The sequence below is a fragment of the Papaver somniferum genome, chromosome 4 (genome assembly GCF_003573695.1).
Source record: "Papaver somniferum cultivar HN1 chromosome 4, ASM357369v1, whole genome shotgun sequence".
Lineage (NCBI taxonomy): Eukaryota > Viridiplantae > Streptophyta > Magnoliopsida > Ranunculales > Papaveraceae > Papaver > Papaver somniferum.
This window is the reverse complement of record NC_039361.1, coordinates 122,039,452-122,062,733: the sequence shown is the minus strand read 5'-3', so window position 1 is coordinate 122,062,733 and position 23,282 is coordinate 122,039,452.

Here is a 23,282-nt window from a genome sequence, read left to right as displayed (position 1 = left end):
TCGACAACATCATCCTTCCTCTTGAGGTTAGTAATATTGTGACTTGAACTGTTTCATTCCTAACCGATCCTAAGTAATCACCTAAGATGGTATGATTGATATTTGTAACTGGTGTAACCGATCTTGGTAATTGGTATGACCAATCACAAAAGAGTTGTATAATCGATCTTTGTAATTGGCGCAACCGGTCCTGGCAATTGGTGTAAGCGATCCTAGTGACTAGTTAACTGATCACAAGCATTACCATGAGAATATGGAAACCGGTCCTTGTAATTGATGTAAGCGATCCTGATAACTGATGGAACCGGTCCCAGTAACCATATTAAGATAGAACCGATCCTTGTGTTTGGTAGAACCATAAACTCGTGATTAGTGTATTGATATTTGACCAATCACATAGTTGTTCTTGGAATACAGATGAACCAATTCTAAATTGTTTGGAAGTTTGGTGTAATCTATTCCAAGATTGTAAATATGAAAAAGGATTTACAAAGAAAAAGATGTCGACATATTTTGAACATGTTCAGTAACTGTTATCTTTTATTGTTCGAAGATATTCCTTAATAACTCAAGGAGATCCTGGACCGAAATAAATTAAGAATATTTTAATTGAGGTTGTTAATTTTATATGCTTTTAATTACTAGCAACTAAATGCATATCTCTGGAAAATAAAAGTTGGTAATGTGCATTTACTAATTGGAGATTTTCTAGTGAGATTTCGGTAATATTGGACAGAGCATTTCCAGGAATTATAAAAACCGATTTGCGCATTTATTGCATATCTTAAGAATATTTCTGTTTTGGAAATTCCTTGGTGTCCAAACATCCTTGGTATAGAAATACCCAAGTTTGCATTTCGAGCAAACTATCCTAAGAGCCAGCAAAACTACCTTGTTGTGTTGTTACTGGTGGAGCCGTCTATTCGGAGAGGAAAGTAACCTAATTAGGCAAAATCTCTTACGACCGCTCGTTTAAAGACTTCTGTGGGATCAAGAAGCTCTACGAGTACCGTTGGTGGGAAACTAGATAATTGAAGTAGTTTTCGATTTGATTTGATTGACTAACGGTTGTTGAACTTTGATTGCACCTAGTTTGTTTATTCTTGAGAATCTTCTCTTCTGATATAAGATTCACTCAAACTAGATCGAAGTGTCGACGGGATCATTAGAACTATTTGTATATCTAAAGACATCTTGTGATAATCCATTGTTAACAGACTCCGTTCTGTGTGTGATTGATCACAAGAGATTCAAGTTGTGGTGTGCATGTGTTTATTGAAGATTAAAGAAGATTTGAAGACAAAGAAGATTTCTTACTGGTTTCATATCTTTGGTGTGCACAAAACTTGATCGGCTGGGATCCAACTATAATCGGTTTATCCTTGATAGATTTGATTGATTAGTTGCGTAGATGGGCATCACTATATAGTATCTTGGGTAGATTCTATATTTGATTACAAAATCTAAACTCTGCTACTTTGGTAGTTGTTGGATAGATAGATCTAAACCCGACAAAGAAGTTTATTAGATTAAACAGAAGAGCCTTTGTCTAACTCATATCATTGAGATTGAATAGAGTTGTTACCGAACAGATTTGTTGTTCCTTTACTGTTTGGAATAAGAACCAAAGGAATTGTTCCAGTGCATGCATTTATCGAATGTCGGAAGCGCAGGGATACTGAAGAAACTAGGTGAACTATAGGTTTAGTTGCTTGGTCTCAACTATACGAAGTTGGTTTGATTTTGTGTAACGGCTTAATTCTGAGAGTATTCAATTCTGGACTAGGTCCCGGGGTTTTTATGCATTTTCGGTTTCCTCGTTAACAAAATCTTGCTGTGTCATTTACTTTTGTTTTCCGCAACTATAACTGTTGTTATTATAATTTAAAGTAAATTACACAAACTTTAACTCTGTATTACTTGATAGTGATCATATAGAGTTTGGTTAAGTCCGAACCTATTATCAAGTAATCACACTTTGATTGTTGTATTGTCTCTATCTCGTATCCATAGACAATCACACAAAGTGTGAATACGGATTCGTTGTATTTTCTCGACTCAGTCCATAGACAATCACTTTCAGTAAGAGGACTTATAGGTGGAAAAGTTTAAGATTGTGGTATATTTGGGTACCCCCGTCTTTTCGTCTATGCTTATTCACTGCAATACAAAAACCTCAATCTCTATCATGTAGAGGGATACTGTTATAACATTCCTCGGTCGAACTCACAAATGTTGTTATCTAAAGATTGTTGTCAAATTTAGTTGTCAAAACTATATCTTGATTTCTAGTTTATATTTACTCAAGTCTTGGATTAGGATAGAAGTGTGTAGTTGAGAATCGGATATCACTGTGTTCTACCATTCGAAGGCGAAGATCAACAGGAGCTCTGGAGAACTTCTTCAAAAAAGGTAAGTAAAGACTGAACCACCTATTTCTCAAGTTTTCACCTTTTTATCTATGAGACACTGTCTCATGTCTAAATTAGACACTCATACATAAAATAAATTTCTTGAATATCGTTCTCGAAATATGCTAAGCTTAAGAACATTTGTTCATACTTGATTAATTTGGTTAAAAACAATTTTTTTGACCTGATTATGATTCAAGATATAATCGTTTGAAAATAGCCTGGAACAGTGATATGTGTCATTGATGTTATTCGGGAATGTTTCAAATCGATTATTATAGAGATATAGAACTACTGTAAATCTGGATACAAGACAATATGCATACTAGTTCACATCCTGGGAGAACTGTTATATGTCCAGAGCCGCAGTACATGTACCCAGTACATGTACCGGCGTAGCTATAGTTCGGCAGCGACTTTTTGGTACGCATACCCGGTATCCATACCATAAAAAGTCTGTGGACTCGTGAACCAGGAAGGTACACATACCTAGTATACAAACCGAAAAATATTTGTTGGTTTGAAAACTGGAAAGGTACACATACTATAAAAGATCTCTGAGTTCCTGAACTTGTTTTTGTCTTAAGGGTACACATACTCGGTACATGTACTACGACAAAGATATTCACGAACATGTATAGTACACGTACATACCCTGTCGAATATTTTCAGATGCATCAGAATTATTTTTATGAGATAATCGGCATTTGAATAACTGTCTAAGAAAACATCTAGACCTGATTGATCACATTTGTGACTCAATAAAAGTCATAAAGTTTTATATGAAAATGGTTAAGCTTATTGTTCAATTGGCTAGTTTTGGCTAACCTTTTATGAACCAAGAATTATACACGGTTCGGTTACGGTTAATCCTAACCAGAGTGTATATTCTATTATGTTAATCTCAAGTCAAGTTTTTCATCTAACGGTGATTATTGATTGCTTGTTCCAAATCTAACTTAGCTTAAATCTAAAGCAACCTTGATCTTAAAAGTCTATATAAGGAGAACCTCAAACAACTAGGATCTTTGAATCCCTGACACTACTTTTGTGTGTCCTAGTTGTAAACTAGAGTCGTCATCTCCTTCAAACCCTTCTAGGGTTTAGCGAATAAAAAGACTTCACCTAGGAATTCGTGAAGCCAGGTCCAACTATCTTTATCGTGATAGTTCGTGTATCCTTCTCTTGTTTTGATTGTTGAGTATTGCTCCAACAAACAAGTTAGATAGAAATCACAAAATAATCTAGGCTGCTCTTCGGGAGTCATAAGACTAGATTTTGAGGTTTGCTAGACTTTGTCTATTGCAATCGATTTCCTACCTCACCTTGATCTTTGATCAGAACGGAAATCACATATAGGCTTATCTTTGGAAGGCATATTAGTTAAAAGTCTTCAATTGAGTTGAAGCAACTCTTTGGATGTAAAAGACGTCAACTAAGGGAATCAATTGCGCGGAGTCTTGCTGGGATTCAAGAGGCGTAAGGAGCGTGACTGTAACAGGATTGTTGTTGTTAGAGCACTGCTGGGTCGAACTCGCAAGCGTTTCTATCTCAAGCTTGTTGTCAAGTTTAGTTGCCAAAACTATAAGTATTGATTTCTAGTCTACTTATAGTTAAGTCTCGGATTAGGATAGAAAGTGTAGTTGAGCATTAGACTTCACGACGTTCATCAATTGAAGACGAAGAAATACTAAGGGGAGCTTGTGGAACTTCATCAACAAAAGGTATGTGGAGACTTGAACTCATCTATCACTCAAAAGTATATCTACTCTATCTCCCCTTTGAGACAAAAGTGGTATAGCTATATAGATTTCAATTATACACAGTTGATATTTCGAGTTAAGTTTAACTCGCTTACATATTTATCGAAATATGTGTTGGTAAGCTTTCGCTTTAAACAAGTTCATCTTATGCTCTTGACGAAAGTCAAAATATGATCATATGAAAATCGCCCTGTAACATCTCTTTTGATGTAGACTCGGAATGTTTCGTATTGATTATGTCAATCACTTGAAAATAGCTTTGATGCTAATATTTTGTGAAAACAACTATTGTCATCCTCTAAGAATGTTTCAATAATTGAAATAGAGTTTACAACGCTTAACCATAATTCGATTATAGACATAGTATGTGTACTTGCATATATGTTGATCCAAGACCGGTATAGTATGCATACCCATATGCGTACTAGCGAGGTCAGGCAAAGTCCAGGAGCCTTGGTATGCGTACCCGTATGCATACTTGTGAACTCAGTTGAAGTCCGGGAATTATTGTATGTGTACCCGGGGTACTGAATTCAACTAATGTTTTGGATGTGTGATAGTATGTGTACCCGTTCGCATACTGTCGGACACACTCCAAGTCCGGCTACTTAAGTATGCGTACCCTTTTGCATACTTGAGTGGGTTAAGTTCTAGAATCGGTTGTGCCATTAACTAATACATTTATATAATAAGGAATGCAATCTTTTGCAAACCGTGACTGTAATGTTCATGAATTGATTCGAGTGAATCAAACCGATTTTGCTTTAATTGTGTCTTGTATACTTCTATGAGAATATAAACAATTGAACAACTCTATAACAAGTTTCATTTGAACTAGTTGTGGTTAAGATGAATAAGGTTGATACGAAAGTGTTTATATGGCTAACTCGGTTAACTATTGTTGAGCCAACAAGGTGCACACGTTTAGGTACGGTTACTCATTGTAACAATCTAAGTTCGATCTAATGGTTGAAAGATATTAGATTGAGTCTAATCAGGTTTTCATCTAACAATGAATATTGAATGCTTTGTTACCAAGGTAATATTGATTTCAAACCATGACTTTAAGACTATATAAAGGAGAACTCTAACAACTGGGAAACCTAATCCCCACACCTCCTGGGTGATACTAGTTGCGACTAGAGTCGATTCTCCTTTAACCTTAGGTTTTTCACGAAACCATGTAAATTAACGACTTAAAGACTTCATTGGAATTGTGAAGCCAGACCCAACTATTTTCTCTGTAGTTGCGTGTTCTGGTCTTTCCATGTTCTATCATATTGAGTACTATCTTCTCTAAGATTTTCTCGAGATTGATTCTCCGATAGGCAAGATAAAAACTAATCACAAACATCTTCTTCTGATCGTTTGTGATTCCATAATATCTTGTTTCGCTACCATATGATTAAGATTATTGTGAGGTGATTGATATTTCTAGTTTGTTCTTCGGGAATATAAGTCCGGTATATCAATTGGTTCCTATTCACCTTGATTTATCAAAAAACGGAACAAAACTCATAGGTTTATATGTGGGAGACAATTTATCTATTCTATAGACTTTTCTGTGTGAGACAGATTGGTTTATCAAGTATTCGACCTTGGGTCGTAGCAACTCTTAGTTATGGGTGAGATCAACTAAGGGAATCAAGTGCGCAGAATCCGTTGTGGTTCTAGAGGCGTAAGGAACGCGACTGTACCTTGATCAGTATGAGATTGGTTAGGGATCAACTACATTCCAGTCCGAAGTTAACTTGGAGTAGGATAGTATCTGTAGCGGCTTAACAGCGTGGTGTTAAAATCTTGACTAGGGCCCGTTTTTTTTTTGCATTTGCGGTTTCCTCGTTAACAAATTTCTGGTGTCTGTGTTATTTCTTTTCCGCATTATATTTTGTTATATATTAGAAATATCATAGTTTGTGCGTTGAGTGCAATCATTTCTTGAATCCGACCTTTGGGTTGTTGATTGGATTGATTGACACTTGGATATTGGTTTGTGATATCGTCCAAGTTATTTCTCTTATTCAATCGGGCTCGCAAATTCCTATTTGTTTGATTGTGGATTGAATTGAGAAATTGAGATATAACTCTTTGATATATAGTTTTCTTAAGATTGAGTCTGACTGTCTAGTTGATTATCTTGAAAGTAAATTGGAGTTAGTCCATACAGATTTCTAAGCGAAATATTGGGTGTGGTTGTTAGACCCCCGCTTTTTCAATTGGTATCATAGCAAGCAAACACGTTTAAGACCTCATAAGTCTGTGTTTGTAGAAATATGACTCTATGGACAGTACTGTTATCTCTGACAACGCAACACCATTTCAGAAGCTCTCTGATTTGGTTAAGAGTCTTGAGTCTCCTGAGAAATCTCTCATACCTTTTTCACTGACTGAAACTGTGTTCGATTGGGAAAAATGCCTAGATGAACAATTGGATGACCTTTCAGATGAAAGTGATTTAGAAAAGGGACAAGATCTTGATGAGGAAGTCTCACAATATATCAAGCTTTTTGACCATCTCATAAAGGAAAAGAAACTTGTTTGGCTGAATATATGTCTCCTCTCTGTCAAGAAAACAAGAAATTGAGAAAACTCTTTAAGGGATATGATTGCGGTTACAAACTCTTACAATCTATTCTTAAAGATCGTGAAGAAGATGTGCGTTCAAAGAATTCTGAATGTGGTAATCTTCGTCGAAATCTCTTTGTGTTGAAAGAAAGACTTGCAGAAATGGAAGCAAGATATGACTCTCAACAAAAATGTTTCAACGATAGAGAAATCAGTCTTCTCGATAGAGAAAAACGATTGGATACTGATCTTGCCGCTGATCTTGATAAAGTCAAATCACTGGAAGAGAATTTGAAAAGATTCAATGCTAGCTCTACAAAATTATCCACTATGATATGACAAATTCCTAGTAAAGGAATAGACGCTCCAAGTACTAGTAAGATCAATTTTGTCTGAGCTAATGAAAAATTCCTAAGTGAAAAACTTCCTTCAGTAGCTAATGTTCTTATGAACAAAGATTGTCCACCTTTCAAAACATCTCATATGAGAACAGTCAAAAACATTCCCTACAACTGTTATTATTGCGGGAACAAAGGTCACCTTGAAAGGAGATGTCGCTTTCGACTGCAGAATGAAAAACTTCATAACATTCTTGTATGGATGTCTAAAGAAGTAATTAAACCTGCGTCTCATTTTTCTGAAGTAAAAGGTCTTGCCCCCGCAATCAAGAAAAGTGCTGTGATGAGCCAATTCTTAATTGTAAATATGACACTAAACTTTTTTACAATTGTAAAGGGAAGAATGTCATATGGACAACTGACTCTTCAAATTACTCCGCGAAGATAAAAAGTCATCGAAGGAAGAAGAAAAGCTCAAACTCTCTTCTTTTCTCTGAAGAAAGTCTTGAATCTAAAATGGCTGCTCTGGATTACATTCATATCAATAATCGTGTCTCGGAGCAAAAGACAAGTATAAATAGACTCAAACGCAACATTAAGAAGGCAAGGAAGGCGTCGGTGTCAGGTATGTCTTGCCCTCCTCTTGTTAACTCTTCTTTGACTAACCCTTTTGTTTCTTCTGAAAACCTTCACGATAGTAAAAGGGAAAATGTCAATGTCCTTGATGATAAATATGCTCATCAAAATACAACTTGACTACCAAAAAGGAGCATCCTCATTGAAACTATGTGAGGATGCTCATAATTCTCAAGAAGGTCTTTGTCTTGAGATTGTGGTCTTTATTGTATTAATTTTGTTATTATTTTTTAAATAAAATGATCATCTTACTGTTGAGCCCTGCTCCAGTATATTATTACATAATGTAAAATTGTTGATCAATAATTCTTGAGAATGTTCTCTTTGTTGCCTACTTTGAAAACTCGTGTTGTCTTCCCATTGACGGGTGAGTTGTTGTTATCAACAATTATCTTATGTTCTTTTGAGCTAAGATTGTCTGTCAACATGTTTAGAAGGTGTCTTTGACTTCTGAAACTACTTTTAAATTTGTCTCTATTACTCTCTTGGTTTTGAACCTGGGTCACAACCGTGAGCGTACGTGCATCTGTCCCTTACCGAACGTGTACGAGTAACCCTAAGATTTCCCTATGATGCACTCATATATATATGTATCATGATTTTCCTCCTTTGATACATACACGTTCACTAAAGTCAGAAGTTCTATTGAATTTTTGTGGTGTGCACAATGAATGGATGCAAAATGGAAGGCAAAGTTGAAGAGGGAAAGGCTGTTGAGTTTCACGAGAACCATGTTTTCATAACTTGCTATCATGTTGTTGATCATGAAAACAAACTTCCAGTTCAGATGTCATCTCAACTGGCAGGAAATTTTCTTCGATATTTTGAGGTCGTACGTGAACAACTTGGCATTGCAACAAAGAATCTTGAATTTCTAAAAACGAACTGAAGAAAGCAACTGATGAACTTGTCTTTGTTCGGTCTCTGGTTGCTGGTCATATCTGATGTCTCTCGGGTTCGTTCTTCCTTGGAGTTTTTTTTTTGTCTAGGAAACTTCTTATGAGAATTTATTCTTGTGTTTTAAAAAGGATAACTAGGGTTTGGAATAGCCATTATTGTGAGTACACATAGCTATTTCCAACGATTTTCATCTTGCAATGTTTTTGGATTTATTTATTTAAATTCTAAAGTTTATTTGGAAGATGATTTGCAGTATTAATCTTTATGGTTTCATATATTGCAACTTGTTATCGGATATGTGTGTTTGCGTCCGTAAACTATGATTGTCCCATACATGTCAAAAGTCAAATCTTTCATGTGTCATTATGCAAATATTGATAAAAGATTAAATGAACTTTTGACAAACAAAAGTTAAGCCTATTATGTCATTATGCAAGTATTGATGGAAGATAAGATGAACTTTTGTCTACAAAGATTAAGTATATTATATGTCTCTATGCAAATATGGATAAAAAATAGAATGAATCTTTGAATATTCCGCAGTATGGTCTTTCCCTGATCCACATCTTTGTGTAAATATTGTGCGGCTCCGTAAGTCTTCTTATGCGAGCATTTCCGATTAAATCAATCATGGGTTCTCTTGTGGTTAATTTAATTGAGTATTTTGGATACAAATTCATGATTCATGTAATTTGTTGATGTCCAAAGAAATCCTTCTTTTCTTGTGAAAGTAAGGTCGCTCTTATTGTTCTTTCGGGAATGACATTTTATGGGGGAGAGTTCTTAATTGAACCTGTGCTTAATTGCCAAATCTTTGTGGGAGTGCGGATGTGGAATATTGTAGGAGTTTTCTTGTATCATTATAAACTCCTTGATGAATGAATTTAGTTTCCGCTATATGATTACATCTAAAGAAAGTTGATATGTTGTTCTCTTTTGGTCATGAAGTATCTCTATGAAAATTTCATTAGAATCCCACTAGTTTTCGTAGCTTTGCCAATTTTATTGACAAAAAGGGGGAGAATTAATGTGTAGTTCACACTACAAATACATATGGTTTACGGATCGTTATGTAAGGGGGAGTGGTTTTCATGTGATGAAGTATTGACTAAGGGGGAGTGATACAAATCACCATAATATTGTCGTCAAAGTTGTGATATAATAGGACTTTGATGATGTGTAATAATACTATGACGCTGTATAAAAATAATTGAGAGCAACTGTTTTCTCGTTGTTGTATCTACGGATCTTCAACAATTATGATGCTGAGTTAAACACATTCAGAATCTTTGGAATACTTGGAAGTGACGAAGATTTCGAGTAATGTAGAAGAACCAAAGAAATCAAACATTTGGATTGAGAGCTACAAAGTTTATTTATTTTGTATTCCATATGTATTGATGGTTTTGTCACTAAATTGACAAAGGGGGAGATTGTTAGAGCACTGATCGGTCGAACTCGCAAGCGTTGCTATCTCAAGATCGTTGTCAAGTTTAGTTGCCAAAACTATAAGTATTGATTTCTAGTCTACCTAAAGCTAAGTCTCGCATTAGGATACAAAGTGTAGTTGACCATTAGACTTCACGACATTCATCAATTGAAGACGAAGGACTAGTAAGGGGAGCTTGTGGAACTTCATCAACAAAAGGTATGTGGATACTTGAACTCATCTATCACTCAAAAGTCTATCTACTCTATCTTCTATTTGAGACAAAATTCGTATAGCTATATAGACTTCAATTATACACATTTGATATTTCGAGCGGAGTTTAACTCGCTTATATATTTCTCTAAATATGTGTTGGTAAGCTTTCGCTTTAACCAAGTTCATCTTATGCACTTGACGAAATTCAAAAGATGATCATATGAAAATCTCCTTGTAACATCTCTTTTGATGTAGACTCGGAATATTTCGTATTGATTATGTCAATCACTTGAAATAACATTGATGCTAATAGTTTGTGAAAACAACTATTGTCATCCTCTAAGAATGTTTCAATGATTGAAATAGAGTTTAGAACACTTAACCATAATTCGATTATAAACATAGTATGCGTACTTTCATATATGTTGGTCCAAGATCGGTATAGTATGCATACCGAATGCGTACTGGCGAGGTCAGGTAAAGTCCGGGAGCCTTGGTATGTGTACCCGTATGTGTACTAACGAACTCAGTTGAAGTACGGTAACTATTGTATGCGTACCTGTACCGTACTGAATTCAACTGATGTTTTGGATGTGTGATAGTATGCTTAAATATGCGTACCTGTTTGTATACTTGAGTGGATTAAGTTCTAGAATCGGTAGTGCCATGAACTAATACATTTATATAATAAGGAATACAATCTTTTGCAAACCGTGGATATTATGTTCATGAATTGATTCGAGAGAATCAAACCGATTTTGCTTCAGTTGTGTCTTGTATACTTCTATGAGAATATAAACAATTGAACAACTCTATAACTAGTTTAATTTGAGTCATTTGAACTATTTTTGGTTAAGATGAATAAGGTTGAAATGAAAGTGTTCATATGGCTAACTTCGGTTAACTATTGTTGAGCCAACAAGGTGCACACGTTTAGGTACGGTTACTCATATCTAAATGAAGTCACTTTCCATTTGTGTGTAACAAGCTAAGTTCGATCTAACGGTTAAAAGATATTAGCTTGAGTCTAATCAGGTTTTCATATAAGGGTGAATATTTAATGCTTTGTTACTAAGGTAGCATTGATTGCAAACCCTGATTTGAAGACTATATAAAGGAGAACTCTAGCAACTGGGAAACCTAATCCCCACACCTCCTGGGTGATACTAGTTGCGACTAGAGTCGATTCTCCTTTAACCATAGGTTTTTTATGAAACCATGTAGGTTAACGACTTAAAGACTTCATTGGTATTGTGAATCTAGACCCAATTATTTTCTCTGTAGTTGCGTGTTCTGATCTTGCCATGTTCTATCGTGTTGAATACTATCTTCTCTAAGATTTGCTCGAGATTGATTCTCCGATAGGCAAGATAAAAAGTAGTCACAAACATCTTCATCTCATCGTTTGTGATTCCACAATATCTTGTTTCGTTACCATACGATTAAGATTATTTTGAGGTGATTGATATTTCTAGGCTGTTCTTCGGAATATAAGTCCGGTATATCAATTGGTTCCTCTTCACCTTGATTTACCAAAAGACTGAACACAAATCATTGGTTTATCTGTGGGAGACAGATTTATCTATTATATATACTTTTCTGTGTGAGACAGATTGGTTTATCAAGTCTTCGACTTAAGGTCGTAGCAACTCTTAGTTATGGGTGAGATCAGCTAAGGGAATCAAGTGCGCAGAATCCGGCGTCCTTCTAGAGGAGTAAGGAACACGACTGTACCTTGATCAGTATGACATCGGTTAGGGCTCAACTACATTCTAGTTTGAAGTTAACTTGGATTAGGCTAGTGTCTGTAGCGGATTAATACAGTGTGGTGTTCAAATTTGGACTAGGTCCCGAGGTTTTTCTGCATTTGCGGTTTCCTCGTTAATAAAATTTCTGGTGTCTGTGTTATTTCTTTTCCGCATTATATTTTGTTATATATTAGAAATATCACAGGTTGTGCGTTAAGTTCAATGAGTTCTTGAATCCGACCTTTGGTTTGTTGTTTGAATTGATTGACACTTGGATATTGGTTTGTGATACCGTCCAAGTTATTTATCTTATTCAATCAGGCTCGCAAATTCCTATTTGTTTAGTTGCGGATTGAATTGAGAAATTAAGATATAACTCTTTGATATAGTTTTCTTAAGATTGAGTCTGACTGTGTAGTTGATTCTCTTGAAAGTATATTGGAGTTAGTCCATACAGATTGCTAAGCGAAATATTGGGTGTGGTTGTTAGACCCCCGCTTTTTCAGTTGTGACGGTTTAATTCGGTTTAAACTACATTCTAGTTCGAGGTTCTGATAGTAGGCTAGAGTCTGTAGCGGCTTAATATAGTTTGGTGTTCAAATCTGGACTAGGTTCCGGGGTTTTTCTGCATTTTTGGTTTCCTCGTTAACAAAATTTTCGGTGTCTGTGTTATTTCTTTTCCGCATTATATACGTTTATCTTTATAATTGAAATATCACAGATTGTACGTTAAACTCAATTCAAGTAGATAAGTCCATTGAAATTATTGGATACGACTTGATTGATTCTTGGATATTGATCTTTAGAATTGTCCAAGTACTCTCACGGTATAATCAGGTTCACGAACTAGTCTCTATAACATTCTGATTGTGTGAAAAATAGATATAAGCTCTTCGTATATTTCCTGATTGAGATTCATTAAGTTGAACTATCGGAATTATATTTGAGTTTAGTCCATACAGGTTTCCTAAGAAAAAGTTGGTGATGTATTTTGGTACCCCCGCATTTTCAATTAGTACCAGAGCAGGAAAACACGCTTAACACCTAATATGTCTGTGTTTAAATCAATCTGACTATATGGACAGGAAAGCAATCTCGATAAACGTACCGCCAACGTTTGATGGAACAAATTACTTATGATGGAAAACTGTTATGCGTTCCTTTATACAATCCCGTGACTTTGAGACTTGGAAACTTGTGGTACGACAGCTGTTAGAGACGGAAAAACTTTTGAGAAAAGTTTAGAAAAATATGGTGAAGCCGAGATAAGTGCTGCAAAGCATAATTCTAAAGGATTAAATGTTATTATTCACGTCATAAGCCAATATCTTCAGCACCATGTGACTTCGTGCACTAAGTCCAAAGATGCTTGGGATATTTTAAAAAACCGTATCCGAAGGAGATACCTCAGAGAAAGAAGATAGGCTTTAAAGCCTAAATTCTGACTAGGAAAATCTTCGCATGTCTGATGAAGATTCGTTTGATGAGTTTAATCAAAAATTATCTGGAATTGTTAATGCATATGTAGATGGTGGATTTTCGACAAAGGCTAAAATCGTAAAACCATAATTATACATACTCCTGGTCCAGCAATCAGATGAGTATTGAGGCTCATGTCTCCCATTGAAGCATGAAAGTTCATGTCGCAAGAACCTCTGACTGAGAATACTGTCTCTCAGAGCATATGCAGATGTGCAGTCTCTCAACTGAGACAACGACATATCTCATGAATACTTAGAAATTTCAGTAATCACTTTTATATAGAATAGAACGATTGGACGGCTCCTAGACAACTTTCATGCTAGTATAGAGCGATAACGTATTCAGGATGTAATAATGTTTTCCCTGACTATATAAAAGACATGTGTATAGAATCATTATGATTGGACGGCTCCTAGACAGCTTGCCTGCTAATATAGAGCGACAACGTTTTCAGGATGCAACAACGTGTTTTCCCTGACTATACTATACATAATAAATATGACGCTTCAACAAGCTCATATCGCTCAATTTTTGAATAATTAATGCTCCTAAATAGCATGCCTGCTAGTATAGAGCCATCAAATAATTATCTCTAATCCTTAAATTCATTAACTGAATATTCAGAAATACTCTACATTCTTCATAATATTTCATTACTTCAATTCGTGGTTCTTCCCAGCAGAATTCCATGGGTTAGTGATAAATATCCAATGTGCGGGCATCTGAGCCACCATCGAGTAAGCCCCAAGAAAATGGTGCAAGTGTATTCAGCAATAAATGCACTGACGAGCACCTGAATGCACGAACGAACATTTGTTGATCACATGAAGGAACGATCAAACCATGGAGAAAACAATAATAATAAAATATTTAAAGAGGCATCTAGGGGGACCAAGCCCACCGGCCAGCCGGTCATGCCGCGGTGGTCGGTCCCACGCTTCTCCCTTTATTTTATTGTATTTTATTATTTTCCCTTGATCCCATGAAAATCCTCTCATTTGAGCAAATTCCTTAATTTTATGAAACTCCTTGGTTTCATGATATTTCCTTCACATCAAGGAAATCATATAAAATTAGGAACGGTGTCACGGGATCGTGATCACTAGCCGGCCGGCCATGCCCTAGCCGTGACCGGTCCCACACCTTGTAATTCCTTATTTTATTAATTATTTCCATCATCTCATGGAACTTCTTTAATCCTATGAAACTCCTTCGTTTCATGGTATTTCCTTCACATTAAGGAAATTATACAAAAACTACATAAAATTAGGAAAGGTGTCACGGGACCATGGTCACTAGACGGCCGGCCATGCCCTAGCCGTGACCGGTCCCACACCTTGTAATTCCTTATTTTATTAATTATTTCCATAATCTCATGGAAATTCCTTAATCCTATGAAACTCCTTCGTTTCATGGAATTTCCTTCACATTAAAGAAATTATACAAAAATTGCATAAAATTAGGAAAGGTGTCATCGGACCATGGTCACTAGCCGGCCGGCCATGACGTAGCCGTGACCGGTCCCACACCTTGTAATTCCTTATTTTATTAATTATTTCCATCATCTCATGGAAATCCCTTAATTTCATGACATTTCCTTCAAATCATGAAAATAATATAAAATTAGGGGAGACTCACGGGACCGGGCCCTAGCCGGCCGACCATGCCCAAGCCGGCCCCACACGCCCTTATTTTATTATTATTAATATTATTTGTTTCCCTCATCTCATGGAAACTCCTTCATTTCAAGGAAACTCCTTGATTTCTACAAACTCCTTGATTTCATGATATTTCCCTAAAATCATGAGAATAATATAAAATTGGGAAAAGTGGCATGGGACCGAGCTCATTGGCTGGACGGCCATGCCTTGGCCATAGCCGATCCTACGCTTCATGATTCCTTCATTTTATTATTATTATTTCCTCCATCTTATGAAGTTTCCTCAGTTTCAGAAAAATCCCTGATTTCTTCATATTTTCTAAAAATGTTGCTCAAACGCACATCAGAAAATATCAAAATTCTCAGGACTGAGACATGGACACTTTGGCGACGTGATCATGTTACCTTGACCGACCAAGGTTGGCTCTTCGGCTTGCAATTGGCCGGTCCCATACTTTTTCATCATTTGACCTAATTTGTTCGCATTAGGTTCAAACTCTTCCAAACAATTTTGGAATTTCATAAAACGATCGTCAATCGATCCCATGACCAATCAGGGCCGGTTTTATGATCCCTTGGTCGGTCCTTCATCTCTTCATAATTTATTAGGTTTTATCACCTAAGGTTCAGACGAACATTGTTTGAAATAAATGATTAAACCAGCATTTAATCATCTTTTCACCAACTAGTCTTCAAGAGACTTTGTTATTTTGTTCACTCGATCATCTAGGAATTACATGGTCGATCCATCATCCCATGTAGCCGGTACCTCACTCCGTGGTTGATTTTCAATAAATCATCAATTGATCAAAATTTGGGTTTTGAATCCAAAGCTCTGCAAAACATAATTCCGAGCAGATTCAAACACTAATAATTTACGTTGATCCCATGATCAACATTCTAATACTCGGTTCCAGTATTTTAAATTAATATTTTATTTGGTCCTGTTACCAATAATTCATCAAACGAGCAACATTCATTCAAATGAGCAATATTTGCTCAGACTAAGGAATATTGGTTCAACTATCAGTATTCAAAAATTCATCGAATGAGCAATATATGCTCACCTTAACTATCAACATTTACTTGAGAATCATACCTCTGTCTCAACAAACACGTTCAATTCGTGAGTCTCAGAACATTTGCAAATCACGTTTGACTCAGCAATACAAGGACTCATCGTCCCATGAAGTCAGCAACTAACTAACTGAATACACGTATGTCTTGTAGACTCCACAATCACGAGACATCAATCGTGTTATATAGGGGGATATTAACTAGGGTTTTGGTCTGGCTGTCTACGACACATGTGTTCATACACACGATGAGAATGCGAGCAAGTCGTGCAATCAATTGAAGGAGTTAGCAAAAGTAGTGGGTAGAAAATCAACCAAGTCTCTGCACGATGAAAAACTGATTTTAACACGATTTCCACTTCCCCACTCTTTGACTCCAGCAACTGTCATACTTCATGGGATCAAGGTGTTTACAATTCTAGCAATATAAATAAGTCTCTGAATCATGATTGAAGACAGGAAAATCTTTCGTCAAACAGACAACACGAGATTAACAACTCAACATCTGAGTACTTACTCTCAACAGAGAAAATTCAATCAATCAGAGATTATTTTATTTTTTTACACAGAATACACAACACACCAACAATCTTAGATCACCATCGATCTCATACATTTCTCAGCTTCCCTCCTACAAATCGACCCATCCTCTCTTGTGACCGAATTGACTCTGGAACGGCCATTGTCTTGGTTTAGGCCGGAGTCCTACAGATTGATCTCTCGAATTCAAAGCACTCCCTTCTTGAAGTGCATCTGTGTGAGGTTTGACAGTTCGCTCGGTTCGAGGAGTTTCCTCCGCACGGTCGTCTCCTCAATTTCGTAAAAACCAACAACTCGTTTTTCCCCATCTACAGATTGGCGACCAGAGTGGGAGATCATTCTCTCGGTTGCAATCTCAACTCTCACAAAGATGGTCGGTCCAAGGTCAGGTTCAGTTACCAATCCGGGTTCAGCACCCAACTCTAACATTGCAAGTTCTAGTGGTACTCCCATTGCAGGTACTACTCCTCTTAACGTTGCAGGATCTAGTGGTACCGCTAACACCACTTTTCCGGTCAGAAATGTCACGCCACATTTACTACTACTCCTCCGAGTGCTGGTGCTCCAGTGAGCACTCCTGTCAATCCTGCAAGCAATGCTATTGGAACTATCAACAATCCACCTCCTAGCGGATCTCCTGAAGAAACCAGAGGAAATCATCCTACCATATTTGATCTCATGAAGGTTCAGACTGACATGGTTGCAACACAGAAAGAGTTGTTTGCTTATCTCAAAACTTTCACAGACAAGCTTGCGTCTAAACGAACTCAGCCTCAACGCGAGAAAGGAAAAGCTAAAGAAACATCTCCAACTGCTGATCCTGAAATATCTCCAATCCATGTTGTACATGATGAAGAAGTCCACAAAGATGCAGATGAATAACCGTCAATGGAACCTGCAAGTTTCATCACTCGTGAATAGATGGAGCGTTTTTTTGAGGATCGAGGAAAAGACAAGACATCATCTGTTCACCGTCACCAACCTTCATATCCTGCTGCCACACAGAGGATTCCACTTACAAAAGGTTATACCATTCCAACGTTCACTCTTTATGATGGAACATGCAATGATCGAGAACATGTTCCTCGGTTGCTGGAATCATTGGGCGAACACGAGCACAACCATGTCGTCCGTCTGAAGGAATTTTCAAAGTCTCTGACAGGCAGAGCATACACCTGGTACAAAAACATCACACCAAGAAGTATCACCAGTTGAGGAGAGATGATTAATGCTTTCTATAGAAAATACTTCTTCAGGAAGTATCTAGGAAGGATGTTTCAAAAGAGCGATGAACATCCCAATTGTGAAAAGGTTCAGAGTTCAAGCCTTGGACTGTCACGACTCAAAAGAGCAGCAACTCGTAAACTTTTGCATAAACAGAATGATCCAGGTTTACAGAGCTTTATTGGAAAATCTCCGATTCCAGATTTTTTCAGAACTTCATGATGCAACTAATATTAGAGAATTGCTCGGTCGAACTCGCATGCGTTGCTATCTTAAGCATGTTTGTCAATGTTAGTGATCAAAACTATAAGTCTTGATTTCTAACCTATATAGCTAAAAGTCTCGAACTAGGATAGAAAGTGTAGTTGAGATCAAGACTCCATGGCAATCATCATACAAGACGAAGGACTACTCAAGGAACTGGTGGATCTTCATCGACTAAAAGGTATGTGGAGACTTGAACTTATCTGTCACTCAAAAGTCTATCTACTCTATCTCCTATTCTTGAGACAAAAGTCATTTTGATATATAGACTTTCATTATACACATTTGCTATTTCGAGCCGAGTGTAACTCGCCAACCTATTTCTCGAAATATGTGTTGGTAAGCTTTCGCTTTAGCCAAATTCATCTTTACCTAGTGACAAATGTCATGTTGTGTTTCAATCACTTTGAAAATTGCTCTGACGAAAAATGGTCTGTGAATAACGGCTATATAACGTCCTATGAGAATGTTTCAATGATTGAAATGAGAGTTTAGATTACATAATCATTAGTAGGATATAAGCATTATTTTGGAAACACATATATGTATAAGTCCTTATTCATTGAACCAAAGTTTGTGAACTTTGTTGATCAAGAGAAATGGAATGTGGCGTGAGCCAAGTCCGCGAACTGGCGGAACTTCTCGACCCGAGAATTTCTGCTGGAGTTTGTGAACTCCTTCCGTGAGCTTAAGTCCGCGAACTTGAGCAGGTTATATCTAAAACCAGTTGTTCTTAAACTCATGTTTATATGAACTAAGGAATGCTTTTGCAAACCGTGGCTATAAAGTTCATGAACCGATTCGATATAATCAAACCGTTTTTGCTTCGATTGTATCTTGTGTAGTTAAATAAGATCTAAGCAATTGAACAACTCTCTAACTAGTTCATTTGAACTAGTTAGGGTGAAGAAGAATATGGTTGATATGAAAGTGATCATATGGCTAACCATTTGGTTAATTATTGTTGAACCAAAAAATGTTAATGTTTGGGAACGGTTCGTAAACCCAAAATTGGACATTTCATTTGTGTGTAACAAGCTGAGTTTTCGATCCAACGGTTGAGAAATATTATCTTGAATATAATCAGGTTATCATCTAACGGTGAATATTGAATGCTTTGTTACCAAGCTAACATTGATTGCAAACCTTGATTTGAAAGACTATATAAAGGAGAATTCTAACAACTGGGAAACCTAATCCCCACACCTTACGTGTGATACTAGTTGCATAGCTAGAGTCGATTCTCCTTTAACCTTTGGTTTCTTCTTCTAAAACCAGGTTAACGACTTAAAGACTTCATTGGGATTGTGAATCCAGACCGATACTACTTTTTTTGTAGTTGTGTGATCTGATCTTGCATATTCTATCGTTACAAGTACGATTGTAATAATTGGCTCGAGATTTATATCTCCGATAGGCAAGATAGAAAAGTAATCACAAAAACTTCGTCTCATCGTTTGTGATTCCACAATATCTTTTTTCGCTGCGTCGATTAGGATTATTGTGAGGTGATTGATAATACTAGGTTGTTCTTCGGGAATATAAGTCTGGTTTATCAATTGGTTCCTGTTCACCTTGATTTATCAAAAGTCGAAATAAAAATCATAGGTATATTCGTGGGAGACGGATTTATCTATCACCGTAGAATTTTCTGTGTGATACAGATTTGTTTATTAAAGTCTTCGACTTTGAGTCGTAGCAATTCTTAGTTGTGGGTGAGATCATCTAAGGGAATCAAGTACGTAGCATCATGTTGGGATCAGAGGCGTAGGAGCATAATTGTACCTTGGATCAGTGTGAGATTGATTGGGTTCAAATACAGTCCAGATCGAAGTTAGTTTGGAGTAGGCTAGTGTCTGTAGCGGCTTAATACAGCGTATATTCAATCTGGACTAGGTCCCGGGGTTTTTCTGCATTTGAGATTTCCTCATTAACAAAATTCTGGTGTCTGTGTTATTTCTTTTCCGCCTTATATTTTGTTATGTAATTGAAATATCACAGGTTGTACGCTGTTCAATCAATTAGAATATCCGACCTTTTGGTTGTTGATTTAAATTGATTGACACTAGATATTGGTCTTTGGTACCATCCAAGTTATCTCTCTAGTATTTGATAAAGACTCGCAGATTTATATTTGCTTGAGTATATATCAAATCGAGAGATTGAGATATAAACTCTTTGATATGCATTTTATCTAGATTGAGTCTGACTGTCTAGTTGATTCTCTAGAAAGTATATTGGAGTTTGTCCATACAGATTGCTAAGCGAAATATTGGGTGTGGTTGTTGTACCCCCACTTTTTCAGATCAAGAGAACCGGAATGTGACGTGAGCCAAGTCCGCGAACTCAGTCTGCCAACTGGCGAAAGTTCTCGACCCGAGAATTTCTGCTAAAGTTTGTGAACTCCTTCTGTGAGCTTAAGTCCGCGAATCTAGTCTGCGAACTTGAGCAGGTTATATCTAAAATCGGTTGTTCTTGAACTCGTGTTTATATAAACTAAGGAATGCTTTTGCAAACCGTGTCTATTAAGTTCATGAACCAATTCGAGTGTATCAAACCGTTTTTTCTTCGATTATGTCTTGTGTAGTTACATAAGATCTAAGCAATTGAACAACTCTCTAACTAGTTCATTTGAGTCATTTGAACTAGTTACGGTGAAGAAGAATATGGTGGATATGAAAGTGATCATATGTCTAACCATTTGGTTAACTACTGTTAAACCCAACAAATGTTAATGTTTGGGAACGGTTACATAAACCAAAAATTGGACATTTCATTTGTGTGTAGCAAGCTAAGTTTTCGATCCAATGGTTGAGAAATATTAGCTTGAATCTAATCAGGTTTTCATCTAAGGTGAATATTGAATGCTTTGTTACCAAGCTAACATTGATTGCAAACCCTGATTTGAAAGACTATATAAAGGAGAACTCTAGCAACTGGGAAACCTAATCCCCACACCTTATGTGTGATACTAGTTTCATAGCTAGAGTCAATTCTCCTTTAACCTTTGGTTTCTTCTTCTAAAACCAGGTTAACGACTTCAAGACTTCATTGGGATTGTGAAGCTAGGCCGATACTACTTTTCTTATAGTTGTCTGATCTGATCTTGCGTCTTCTATCATTACGAGTACAATTGTAATAATTGGCTCAGGATTTATATCTCCGATAGGCAAGATAGAAAAGTAATCAAAAACACTTCGTCTGATCGTTTGTGATTCCACAATATCTTTTTTCGCTGCGTCGATTAGGATTACTCTGAGGTGATTGATAATATTAGTCTGTTCTTCGGGAATATAAGTCCGGTCTATCAATTGGTTCATGTTCATCTTGATTTATCAAAAGATAGAACAAAACTCGTAGGTATATTCGTGGGAGACGGATTTATCTATTACCGTAGAATTTTCTGTGTGATACAGATTTGTTTATCAAAGTCTTCGACTTTGGGTCGTAGCAACTCTTAGTTGTGGGTGAGATCATCTAAGGGAATCAAGTACGTAGCATCCTGCTGGGACCAGAGACGTAGGAGCACAACTGTACCCTGGATCAGTCTGAGATTGATTGGGGTTCAACTACAGTCCATACCGATGTTAGTTTGGAGTAGGCTAGTGTCTGTAGCGGCTTAATACAGCGTGTGTTCAATCAGGACTAGGTCCCGGGGTTTTTATGCGTTTGCGGTTTCCTAGTTAACAAAATTCTTGTGTCTGTGTTATTTCTTTTCCGCATTATATTTTGTTATATAATTGAAATATCACAGGCTATGCGTTGTTCAATCAATTAGAATATCCGACCTTTTAGTTGTTGATTTAAATTGATTGACACTTGGATATTGGTCTTCGGTACCATCCAAGTTATCTCTCTAGTATTTGATAAAGACTCGCAGATTTCTATTTGCTTGAGTATATATCAAATCGAGAGATCGAGATATAAACTCTTTGGTATACTTTTTATCTAGATTGAGTCTGACTGTCTAGTTGATTCTCTAGAAAGTATTGGAGTTTTTCCATACAGATTGCTAAGCGAAATATTGGGTGTGGTTGTTGTACCCCCACTTTTTCAATTGGTATCAGAGCAGGCAAATACGCTTAAAAGACCTTACAAGTCTGTGTTTGTGGCAATCTGAGTCTGAGGACAGAATCTCTGACGCTTATACATACCAAGATGTCTTCTAAAGATTTTAACTATGCCAAATATCTTGGGAATACCTCAAAGGATTACTCCTTAGATGATTCTTCCGAATCACGAGGTAAGAAGATTGTCCCATCTTGTGATGACATATCTCTCTCTGATGAGACATTGGGCACTATGACAAAAGCTGAAATGAAGCTCACCAGAATCTCAAAAAATTCTACTGAGATCATTGATTTTCAGGATCATGATCAGCTTATTGATGAATTTGAAAAGTCTCTTGATCGAGAACATGAACTCTACAACATCATTGAGTCCTTCTCTAAGAATATTGAAAAACTTCTCCCAAAACTACTCAACAATGTGAAAAGATTAGTGTTCTTGAGGATATTGTTAAGGAAGACTCAGTTAGAGAGAAACGTTTGATCAAGACGCATTCATCAGAGCTTAACATGCTTCATGTAGAAAAAGAGAAACTATAAGCATCCCTTACTCTAGCCGATGAACAATGCAGATCCTTGGAAAAGAAAAACTGTGTCTTAAAGGCAAACTCTTCTGGATTGCAGTACATGAAGGATCTTCCAGAAGAAGGTTGTGTCAAGAAATGTTTACATAACTTGCAATCTTCTCATATGGCTATAAAGTTGAAACAAGTGCCGTTTACTGCTTCTCCTCCACGAACCTGCACTTTCTGTGGGAAAAAGAATCACTATATTATCCATTGTTTTGCCAGGAGGAAACAAATTTCTAAACTTCATAATTTGCTTCTTTCCAATGTCAATGGAATAAATAGTCCGTCGACTACTTCAGTGAATCTCATATCCACAGAAAACCAGAAACCTTATAAATATGATCTCTTTCCTAGAAATCATCACAGGGTTCAAATGCATTCTAATGGTATAAAT